Below are 12,697 nucleotides of genomic sequence, written 5' to 3' on the forward strand. Positions count from 1 at the left end.
GAAACCAGTTAGATTTGGGTAACCCAATAGCCCCTTCACCAGCTGAACTATTGCCATCCAAACTTGAAGAAGAAATAGGTTTATACGTAAGTATGTAGGTACATGCATTTTTTTTTTTTAAAGATTTTATTTATTTAGGGGCACCTGGGTGGCTCAGTGGGTTAAAGCCTCTGCCTTCGGCTCAGGTCATGATCCCAGGGTCCTGGGATCGAGTCCCGCATCGGGCTCTCTGCTCGGCAGGGAGCCTGCTTCCCTCTCTCTCTCTCTCTCTGCCTGCCTCTCTGTCTACTTGTGATCTCTGTCAAATAAATAAATAAAATCTTTTTTTTTAAATTCATTTATTTGACAGATCACAAATAGGCAGAGAGGCAGGCAGAGAGAGAGAAGAGGAAGCAGGCTCTCTGCTGAGCAGAGAGCCCGATGTAGGGCTCGATCCCAGGACCCTGAGATCATGACCTGAGCCGAAGGCAGTGGCTCAACCCACTGAGCCACCCAGGTGCCCCAGGTACATGCATTTTTGATCAAAAATACATCTGAAAACAGTTCATCAACCAGCACTCAAAGGGGAGATAGAGCTAATTTCATTTTATGGGGGAACTAAATATGTCATCATAGAGTTTGTAGATGTGAGGTTAGCAAAGGTCTTTGGACATATGTCCAGTTAATATCAAGTGGCTTCTCTGTCCCAAGGTATTCATTCATATGTAGACTGGCTCTCTCCCTTGGTAAGTGCTTCAGAAGTGTCGAGCTGGTCAACCCTCAGAACCTTCCAGAGTAGGGTGTATTATCCACATTTTATCGATGGGGGAATAAAAGGTAGCGTGACGTTAAGGACTTTGTTAAAAATCCTGCATCCGTGGAATAGCGGACTCAATATTTGGACCAGATAGGGTAGATACAGAGTCTGAACTCTAATCTACGGAATTCAGGGGCATGCCAGTAAGTGTTCTAACAAGCCCTCCCGGGGCAGGGAGGTTGCTGGGGGCCTTTACTGGTAGCTGGTGCTGATTTTATGAAAGAGTGCCACCTGGTAACGCTAGCTTAACTGCTGTTTTGCGGTATTTACTTCAGATTGCTCCCCGCCACACACGTGCAACTGAAGACCTCCCATGCTCTCCCCGCTTAGGCCTGCTCTCAGCAGGGACAGCCTCTCTCACCGGTCATTGTTTGCTCTGAACCCCTTAGGTATGTACCCTTATAGAATGTGTAGTGTCCTGTACTCAGGTCCTGTATTTTCCTGTTAGGGTGGAAACATCAGGATGGGATCTCTGGGTGTTATTTAGAATAAGTGTAACCATGTGGAATAACGAGCTCACTGGACCCAGACTCCTCAGGGTGGGCTGTGGTGTGTTAGCATCTGGGACAGGAAACAGTGTTGTCCCTAGCTGTTACATTTGCACACCTTCCAGCTCAAGATGGCCCAGTGCGGAGGGGTGAGGCCATGCAAGAAGGTGGGGATCCTGACAGCACCCTTCTTTCGTCTGTGGCTACTTTGTACTTTTCTGTGCTCCTGCTCGTGCAGGATAAGCAGGGAGCCCCCCCTTAAACCACTTTCCAGCCTTCACCCTGCTCAGTACGCCAGAGGTTCATTAATTACTTGAACTGTATTAACCAGAGTCCCCTTGCCCTGTTGGCTTTTGCAAACGGGAGAGGCCATTAGGCGAAGATGGGGCGGGAAGGAAGCGGTCAGGGTGTTTATTTCTCCCCCTGTCCCCCTGCCGGACGGTGGCCTAGGGCTGCTCTGGGCCTTCCCTGTCCTCCTCCACAGTCGGTTCTGGTGGTTTCAGCTCTGCCCTCAGCCCGGACGGGAAGCAGGCGAGCCGGCGATCATGCGAAGAAGCACGAGGAAGCTCCGCGAGGGCGGAGAGCGAGGAGCCTTTACGACTTCACAGAGCCGTGGCGCGCGCTGACGTCATCGCGCATAGCCGTCACAGAGCCGTGGCGCGCGCTGACGTCATCGTGCGTAGCCGTGTTCCCGTCTCACGGCGCCGGGACGGGTGAGCGCGGCGTTGAAGGTAGGGTGAGCGGGAGTCGGGTCCCCGCCGCTGCGTCATGGCGGTGTGCTGTCCCGCTTGCTCCTAGTTACCGTTCCGAGGTGGTTCATCTCTGCTTTACGCTGGCTGCGGCCTGGGTTCGCGCGCAGCGACGAGTAGCACGTACCCTGTACGACCCGCAGTTTCGGGCGGGCGCCGGGCCTCGGAGTTCGGCCTCGCCTGCAGGTGCCGACCTTTCAGGCTCAGGAGCCGCTCCTCACCTCGCCTCCTTGGCAGGGACGTCTCGCTCGTGCAGCTGCTCCATTTCTGCCGGGCGGCCTCCAGCCTCGTCCGCTCCCTCCGCGCCGGCCTCTGCGTGCGCCGTCGGTTTCCCGGGGCGGCCCTCAGTACGCCCGAACTCAGACCCGGAGCAGCACGGGAAACAGCCTCCGGGGGGTTCTGGATGGGCTGGCGCTTCTCTTGGACGGAGAGACTCGTAGCTTCCTTGCGGGTGGGAATGGACACCCGGGACTCCACGTTTGCTCGCGTTCTCACGAGTGCTGGTTGGGCGGGCCAGGGGCTGTGGCATGGCGTCACTGGCCATGGTGGGGGTTACAGAGACTGGATGGGTTGGGGGCGACGGCTGTTTTGGACATACACACGGGAAGCAGGAGGGATTGAAAGCAAGGGCGAGGTTAGGGCGAGCCATGGAAAACCTAAGGCAGCATTGGGGGGGCGTATCTTGTGTTGCGGCAGAAGCAGCCCCTCCAGTCCGAGGGACGTAGTCTTACCCCCCGCCGCCCCAGGCCACCAAGACAGAAGGTTTCAAGAACTTCCCCTAAGATAATTCTGTCATGAGGGATAAGAGCGATGCTCGGGTTGCAGGGCAGTCATCCATGTTTATTTCCTGGAACGTGACAGGCTGCCAGCACACCCCCAAACAATACAGGATCGGGGCCAAGGGAAGGTGCCTGTGCAGAAGAGTTGCAGGGTATCACTTCACACTGGGAGGAGTCTGGGGAACAAGTGTGGGACTGATTCTAAGACTATTAAACCAAGAGGGATGACCTAAGGCGCACCAGACATTGACACAGATGTACTCCCACAGGACATGTGAGAACCTGGGGATGGTGGTAATAGTGACCGGATGACTGCCTCCAGTCGAGGAGGTTGAAGTGTCAGAGCCTCCCTGGCATGCTGTGAAGGTAAGACTCCGAAGTCCGAGGGAGACGGGAATGTGGATCTTTTCCCACACAACTGCTCCTTTACCAGAAACCAGGTGGCTTACAGGAGCTGAAGCATACTCTCTCACAGTTCTGGAGGCCAGAAATCCAAAAATTGGCTTCTTTGGGCTGAGACGAAGGGGTCAGCAGAGCTGTCCTCTGGAGACTCAGGGCTCCAGGGACAGTCTGCTCCTCGCCTTGGGTAGCTCCGGGTGCTTGCCATCTTCCCTTGGCTTGAGTCCACATCACTCCAGCCTGTCTCCATGGATGCACTACCTCATCTTTTGTCAAATCTCCCTTTGCCTCTCTCTTAGAAGGATACTTGGGATTCCATTGAGGGCTCACCCAGATAATCCAGGATTCAAGATCCTTACATAAATCCCATGGATGAGACCCAGATCCCAGGTATTAGGATTTGATTTCTCTGATGGCCATTATCCAGCCTCCTACAAGATGTCCTTTAATAGGGAAATGGTTAGACGGTGCTAGCTGCATACCACGGGATTCTAACCAATGAGCGATGAAAAGGAACACACTATTGATACACGTTACAACCTGAACGAATCTCCACAGAATGATGCTGACGGGGAAAAAGCAAATCCTGGAAGGTTATGTGCCATATGATTCTATGCGTATAACATTCTTGGGATGACAATATTTGAGAAATGGCGAGCAGACCAGCGAGAGCCAGGTGGGAGGGTGGTGGGGATGGCTGTTGTCAGAGGACTCTCGGGATCCCAGTGGAGATGTCGATGTTGTTTCTTGAGTGTGTCACTATCAAAGTCCTGATGGTGACAGAGTTTTGTGGGCAGAGAGGACGGAGGATTCTGTAGTGTTTGACAGTCCCAGTCTCAGCAACCTCACACCCGCCCACCTACAGCTATTCGCACAGCTCTGGCTTGGGTCCTGTCCCTGCAGTGCAGCCTCGTGCTAACCGCGACACTGGTAAGCCACCTCCGCCCTCTCTCCCTTGGCAGAAGCATGGCTCCAGCCGTTCTCCCCTCTTTTCTGACGGGGGCCGTCCTCTGCGGCGGGTCGCTGTTTCTCCTGGCTGACGGGAAATGGTGAACTCCCACCTGCCACTGCCCTTGTACTCATTTTACCTTGTAGCACTGTTTGCCTGGGGATCCTTTCATCATCGTCTCTTAAATCCAAGTCCGCGCAGGGATTCTCTCCCACTTACCCGTAAGAGGGGCTTCTTACCTTGTTTATGAGTGATATTCACATCATAAAGCTCACAGTGACATCTCAAGCTCTGATTTAACTCATTGACACCATTTTACAGACATGGTAATTATTCCCTTTCTTTTTAAAAGATTTTATTTTTCTATTTGAGAGACTGCAAGCAGAGGGAGAAGCAGACACCCCATTGAGCAGGGAGCCCGATGCAGGACTCGATCCCAGGACACTGAGATCATGACCTGAGCCGAAGGCAGACACTTACCAGAAGGAGCCACCCTGGTGCCCCTATTCCTTTCTTGAAAAGATACTTTTTCCCCATGTGGCTGGAAGGACGTGGCTGGTTACTCTTTCCTCCTCCCACGCCCAGGGCCATGGCTTACCGACATCTCTGTTGTTTCCTCCTCATCTTCTTCAGTTGTAGAAGAGCCCTAGTCTTGGTCCTGGCACCTTGTCTGACTTCCAGCCATACCTACTCCTGTAAGAGCTCAGCTCCGACTTCTCACCTACAGGCCTGCTGGGGCCTCCAAGACTGGGTGGGTCTTTTGCCCACAGCTCTTAATGTCTCCAGACTCACAACTCCACCTGCCTACTGCACATGTCCTCCCCATCCTCTGGAGGCGCCCCCCCCCCCCCCCCGGCAATCTCATCTCCTCTCAGCAGACCCTTGTTCCCTCTGCGGCAGTCACTGTGCCCCCTCCTTGTTCTCTGAGCATGCTGGGCAAACTCCCGCCTCAGGGCTTTGCACTCACGTCACCTCTGTCTGGAATGTTCTCCCACGTAGCCACGACTCCTCATTCCCATCCTGCCTTTGCTCAGACATCACCTGATGAGCAGGGCCTTTCCCAACTACAATATCTGACTGAAAATGGCTCTTTGTCCTACCCCAACAGTTGCCCTCGCTTCCCAGATTCATTTCTCCTTGGTACTTCGCATCCCCCGTTTTCTTCCTTGCGTCCTGTCTGTCTGGTGCTGCGGTCCCTGCCAGGCTGTAGGTGCCCTGGCGTTTAAGGACCACAACAGCTCCATTCACTGCTCTGTCCCTGGCGTCCTGCAACCGTGCCTGGCTCATCGCAAGGCTCAGAAACCATTTGCTGAGGGAGTCGATGTTGGGATTTTGTATTCATTTGCAGGGCAGCCATAATAAAGTCCTATGGACTGGGTGACTTCAGCAACAAAAGTTTATTTTCTCACAGCTTAGATCGAGGTGTGAGCAGGGTGGGGTTCTGGCTTGGGGACCACCACCTTCTCGCTGTCCTCACACGCTCTTCCTTCTGTGTGCCGGTGCCTCCTCTCCTCTCGGAAGGACGCCGCTTATGTTAGATTCAAACCACCCTAATGACTCATTTGATCTTCATCACGCCTTTTAGGATCGATATCCAAACACAGTCACCAGGGTAGTTAGGATTTCAACGTGTGAGTTTTGGGCAAATTCATTCCGTAACAGGTTTCTCCATGGTACCTATGTAGGCTCTTCTCTGATGTGTTTTTTTCTGCTTCCTTTGCCCCCCCCCCCCGTTATGTGCCCACCCAGTGCTAATCCCATTTGCCCTTATCCCAAGTTGTAAGTATATTCTATGTATTTACTAGTATAGTGCTTGTCTCTTCCCTTTACCTCCAGATTCTCGGTTCCTGGCCTTGCGCTAACACTTGAATTACAGGGGTGCCTGGGTGGCTCAGTTGTTACGCGTCTGCCTTTGGCTCAGGTCATTTCTGGGGTCCTGGGATCGAGCCCTGCATCGGGCTCCTTGCTCAGCGGGAAGCCTGCTTCTCCCTCTCCCACTCCCCTTGCTATGTTCCCTCTCTCACTTGTGTGTCTCTTTGTCAAATAATAAAATCCTAAAAATAAAAAGCAAAAAAACAAAAAACAAAAGCACTTGAATTGCATTCTTAGCTTGAACATCAGGACCTCCCTCTAAGCTAAGTATGATTCCTCTCATTTCGAGAATATAAAACCTGAGGCTCGAAAGAGATTAAGTCATGTTTCTGAGGTCACAGGCCTAGTAAATGGGGTCATTCTGGTTTTAACTTGGCTCTCCTGAGCTCAAAAGCCCACTTTCTCTCCTGCCACATAGTCTTCCACCTTATATCTTAGAAGCAGTGGTACCTTTAAAGTTGGTGTCACATTTCAGGAAATGGGAGTAAATTTAGAATCTGAGTAATTATACCCACAGGTTGAATTTGAATCTCATATCTTTTTTTTTTTTTTTTTTAACTGCTGCAGTTTCTGTTATCCTTAATGATTATCTAAATTTATTCTTCCCTTTGCGAAATTTAGCAACTAAGAACACTAAGAAAGTTTGTTTCCTATTTAAGAGGTCAGAATTATACAATGAATTCATAATGTCAAGGCAATAGCTGTTATTTTATTCTAAAATATAGAGGAAAAGGTCATTGCTTTTGTTATAAGGGTTTAATATGTGTTCTTGATAACATGCCAGAGCTCTCGGTGAAAAACCATTGTAGGCTTTGAAAGTCAGTTATTTATAGTTAGGAGAATATCGTTCTCTATTTCAGTGCAGCCGATTGTTGAAAACAGAAATGAAAAATTCTTCTCCACAGATACTTGTATTTTAGAATGAACTTTGCTTTGAAAAGTATATCATGTTTGTGTTAAAAAGTTTATTTCCACTGCATACAAGTTGTGCAGTCATTAAATCGACAGGGACGTGGGTGTCAGTTCTTTTCATCTTGATCTGCAGATGGCAATACGACAGGTCCCCTTGTGGCTACTCAGACCTGATGAGCTCCAGTCTTCACTTGGTGCTTCCAGACCACTGCTCTGAGCTCATAGATGTTGATCGAGTGACCATGTCAGGGTTGTTTTAAGCTGACATCAGGGTACAAAGATGGCTTTTAAGTTGTGTATGAGGAAGCTGTTGGTTCTCGCTTCCTACATCTGCATAGCTCCTAAACATAGAAGACCAGACCCTCTTAGCCAAATAAATTTTGTTCAAAGCAAATGCAGCTTACAAAGGAGCTAAAGGCTTAGATAATAATCAATACTTTTGGAGTCTGATGTTGATTTAGGGACTTAAAATCAGTCTAGGATAGACCTGTAGACAGTAACATAACTGTAATGACAGATAACTAACAGAGAAACAGCCTGAATCTTCCAAGCATAAACTACTGATAGTTCCCTAGAAACCCCTCATATGTTAAGTCAACCATTAAGTTGAATGAAAGTATTTATCTTGTAGTTACATGGAAGAGATAAGCATACTATCTTAGCTAGTAAGGTTTGGTATATATCTTTGTTGTAGACCTGTTTTTCTTTAGTGATCAAAGAACTAATTTGAGGTCTGGTATTCAGGATTAAGATAAGTAACCTGAAGGAAATGAATTAAGACCACTTTAGAACTGTGCTAGACTAGAAAAGCCAGATCCTAGAGTCATGATAAAGATAGTTTGAACCTTCCTTTTCATCAGTAAAAAAGAGGACAATTCCTGGATGGCAGTCATCGTGTGGAAGAGAGTTTCTGGGTTTCCCTCCAAAAATGGCATGTGATTTTGAGTCAACCATACAGCCTCAGTGTATCTACTTTCATAGAAATGGTGGTTCCAATATCAATACGGTTGTCGCTTGGAATAGTCTGCAGAGCTGACATCCTTTCAGCTTTAGGCATGATGAATTTACTGAAGAGAAAACATGTTTACCTCCTTCTGAAACCTAACCACATTTGTGTTTAGAATGATCATTAAAAACAGTATTTCTAAAAATGGTTGATAAATTATAAGTCAAGATAAATTTTTTTGTGAAGTTATCAAATAGAAAGTGTTCCCAAAGCAGTTATTTTAAAATTTATAGGAAAATCAGTCTTCTGTGCCCTTAATGTGTTTATGTTATATCCTATTCATTTGTGTTTCATACTATTTGTGGGTGTGTGGGGGTGTGTGTGTGGAAAATGTGAAGTATTTGGTCATTTAAAAGCTTCAGTAATTTAGAAAAAGCCAACCAGAAACAAACGTAATACACTTCTGTCCAAAATAATCATGCAGATTTTCCATCATGAGAAATAGTTGATTTATTTCACATGAATTTTCTTTCCTCTTTCCTTTCCTTTTTAACAAGCCACATCATAGAAGATTTTTCTTTCTGATAACCTTGAGGCAGATTTGTCAGAGCACATGGCCCATATTTATGAGGAACTTAGGAAGTTAAGAAAGCCACTCAGATAAAAAGTTTTTTGGGGACTCATGATGGGTTTGGATTTTTCAACAACATTGTGTCAGGAAAGCTTTTGTTTACCAGGTTTGTTTTATAGAGTGCACTGTATTTTCTGGTTCTAAGAAGGAGTTTTAGCTGTCATAAAGTCAGTATTCTCCAATAAAAACTTTGAGCCTGTCATGTTCTTACCTACCAGAATTTTCTCCCTGGCAGACCAAATTAAATATTGCCATTGCCCTGCTTGAAAAGGAGGATTAGCTCCCTTTGATCTTGTAGGTTCAAGTATAAAATCCTTCACAGGGCATCCAGCACTCCAGTCCCAGCCCCTCTGGGTCTTCCTTCCTTGGCTGTCCCCACCACACTGCTGCTGAGCCACACCAGCTCCTCATGGCTCACCACAACCTCTAACTCTTCACTCTCTGCTGCTTCTGTCCTTGCCCTTTCCAGCTTCTCGGTCTCAGTTCCATTTGTAACCACTGCTCTCGAATGGGCTCTGGAGCTGCTCTGCAGTCCCACGTTTCTTGGGTCCACTCCCTGGGATGACTGTTCCACACCTCTCTTCCCCCCACTCAATACATCAGCCTCCATCCTTATTCTCAGCTTATTCCTTTGTTCCCTATTCCAGTGGAAAAAAAAAATCCTTTTGAGGAGACCTTCCCCAGCTACCCCATTGCTCCCTCCATCACATCCACCCATCGTGCCACACCTGTTCCCCTTCGCTCTGCCTTCCCTCCTGCTGCTAGAGAGAGATTGTCCATGCCCCTGCCTGAGGCCAGCCCCTCCCGCCTTGTATTAGATTCAGTTAGATTCATAAGATTCAATTCCTTCCCCCTTACTTTGGTATTTCTTACCTCCTGGGCATGTCCATATCCCCCTCTTTACTACCGCATCCCCCACAGCATAGAAACATGTTATGGCTCTTCCCATAAGAAGAAAATCCCTCTCTTGAGATCCCATCCCTCACCCTTAGATACCGTCCCATGTTTTTGTTCTCCTTTTCTGTCAGAACTGGAGATAAATTCATTATTTCCAGTTTCTCTCATCCATGGCCTCTAGAAGCTTCAAATCAGACTTCTTTTTTTCAAAGATAACAAAGACCATTTTGCTCCCTGTTTTGGGGGACAGTACTAGCCTTCATTCTTTATTCATAGTCTTTGTCTTACTTGACCTGTCAACATATTTAGCTCAGTGCAGATGCTCTCTGTTGGGGACTGACTGTTTGGGTCCTTCCCTCAATTTATATGTTAAAATTCTACTCCCCTCAATGTGATTATATCAGCAGGTGGGACATTATTAGATGTGTTCCTGAGGGTGCTGTCCTTATGGATGTGATTAGTGCCCTTGGAAGAAGAGACATGAAAGAGCTTGCCTCCTTTTTCTGCTTTTGCCACATGAGGACACAAGAAGAAATCTGCACCCCAGAAGAGAGCTCTCTCCAGAATCTGCCCACGCTGCTCCCTGATCTCAGACTTCCAGACTCCAGAACTGTGAGAAATAAATTTGTGTTTTTTAAGCCCCCATACCACATACGGTATTCTGTCAGATTAGCCATAACTGACTCAGTTGATGTGGCTTCCTCTATTGGCTTGCAGGATTCCCCATCAGTCGGGTCTCCTCTTCCATACTGTCCATGTTTACTCAGTCTCTCTGCTGGGTCCTCTTGTCTTCCCAAACCCTAAATGTTGGAAGCTCCCAGGTCTCAGTCCTCCCATCTCTTCTTTTCTCTGTTATCACTCTCTTAAGTACATTTTTCACTGATGATTCCCAAATCTCCCCCTGCAACCCAGCCCTCCCCCTGAACTCATCTCCTATTTCTCTACTTGACATCTTCTCTTGTAGGTCCTCCCATCATCTTAAATACATTATTTTTGAAATCAAAACCTTCACCCTCTAGAAACTGATTCCACTGTCATCTCTCCATAGTAAATATAAGTTTTGTTTTTCCAGGTGTTTGGTTTAAAAATCTTCGAGTTTTTTGGACTCCCTACTTTGTTTTCTACCCTACCCTCATATCCAGTCTATCAGCAGGTGCTGTTGGCCTTACCTTAAAAATACTTCAAGTCGGGGGACACCTGGGTGGCTCAGTTGGTTAAGCAGCTGCCTTCGGCTCAGGTCATGATTCCAGCATCCTGGGATCGAGTCCCACATTGGGCTCCTTGCTCGGCGGAGAGCCTGCTTCTCCCTCTGCCTCCGTCTGCCTGTGCTCGCTCTCTCTCCCTCTCTCTCTGACAAATAAATAAAATCTTAAAAAAAAAAATACTTCAAGTCAGGCTACTTTTCATCATTTCTGAAATTACCACCCTGGGCCAAGCTACCATCATTCTTCACCAAGAACATTGCAGCAGCCTTCTCATTGATACCCTGCTTTCTCCCTCTTTAACTTAGTTTGTTTTTTTTTAACACAAAACCAAAATAGTCCTTTAAAAACTGAAGTCTGAGTATGTGACTCTTCCACTCAAAACTCTGCAGTGTCTTCCACCTTGCCCAGACTAAAACCCAAAGTCATTACCACGGCTCAGGAAATCTTATCTGTCCACCCCTGGATACCTCTTTGATCATATTTTCTACTCGTTTCTTCTTCCCTTGCTCCACACCACCTGTATTACCTCTTTGCTGTTCTTCAAACCCACCAAGTTTTTATCTCAGAAACTTTGCAAGAAACTTGGCAAGCGTTTCCCAGCTGTACGCATGGATCACTTCCTTCCCTCCTCCTGGCCCTTGAGCAAATACTGTCTTACCACTAAGGCTTTCCCTGACCGCCCTGACTAAAAGTACACCTGTCCTAACTTCTATTTCCCATACTCATCCTGAGCTCATATATCATTTTGCTTATGTTTTTGTAAATTATCTCCTCCTCTATTCCTTCATTAAGGATTAGCTCCCCGAGGGTGGAGATTGTGGTATGTTCTGTGAATGGCTATATCTCTGTCGCTTTGAACTGGGCCCCACTAAATGCTTGTTGGAAGATTGAATACCTTTACCTTAAGTCTTTCCTCAGATGTCTTGAATGTTGTTTGCTTAGCAGTTTTTAAAAAATCTTTTTGTGACACAGCATTCTGTCAGAGAGATTTTCCTCTCTTATGAAAATAATAATCATCCCTCACAGAGTGTGCTTACTCTGATCTAAATGCTTTACCTACATTATTGGTTTATTTTACAGATGAGTTGACACAGGAGGTTTAAAATTACACAGGGAGTAAGTGGTGGAGCCAGGATATTTTAAACTCTAGGGGTATGGCTGTAAAGGCTGTGCTTTTAACCATAGTGCTGTGCTGCTTAGAGACCGAAGTCGTGTTAAGTAGGTCTGTAGAAAAGGTGGATAGAAACTTTGATTTGACTTATGGAAGCCAGCTCCTCTTCATGGTGGAGACAGTGTTGATTGGATATGGGTAAAGGAGTATGTGGACCTTCCAGGAAGAAAAAACTGAGTTATGATTCCATATTCTGGTGCACTGTTGTGTTGGAGAAAGATGAGGATTCTTACTGTCACAGTGAGAGCCTGGACCAGAAATCGCTGAGTTGTGCCAAGAAGCAAAGAGGGTGGCCTGCTTCCATGATGCAGCAAACCCTGGAGCTCGTGTTAACCAGGCCGGCGTGCTCTCCCGTCGGCACCTGGACAGGTGACCTGAAAAACTGGCTCAGGAAAGCTTGCAAAACTGGGCCTATGAGGGCAAGATATCATCTCAGTTGAGCCGTATAACCTTCGTCATAGAGCCTTTGGAGAACGTTTCCTTTGCAGAACTGGGGCCGCCTCAGTTTTCTCTTCAGTTCTTGCCATTGTTCCTAAAAAGCTTCCCTCACAGCTCGAAGCCCATAGTCACTAGCCCCTGAGATGACGGGCACTTTCTAACCTGGCTTGACAGCCCCACGCTGGGGCTGCCTTGTGCCTTGTGAATGTGCCTAGGTGAGGGGGTGATAGAGCTTGGATCCTCGGCGGCTGGGCCCCTTCTCTGAGCGCAGTGCTGGGGAGTGGGTTCCTCCATCCTCCAGGACTCTTACAGCTGTGCTGAGATGCTGTTGTACCCCTTAGAATAGCTGCTGAACCCCAAGTACCATGCTTCCAACACGGCCTGCTAATGCCACTTTTTAAATACCAGTTGCTGGGATGCCTGCGTGGCTCAGTCAGTCGAGCGTCTGCCTTCGGCTTAGGTCAT

This window comes from Lutra lutra, chromosome 10 (assembly GCF_902655055.1).
Source record: "Lutra lutra chromosome 10, mLutLut1.2, whole genome shotgun sequence".
In the NCBI taxonomy this organism is placed as follows: domain Eukaryota; kingdom Metazoa; phylum Chordata; class Mammalia; order Carnivora; family Mustelidae; genus Lutra; species Lutra lutra.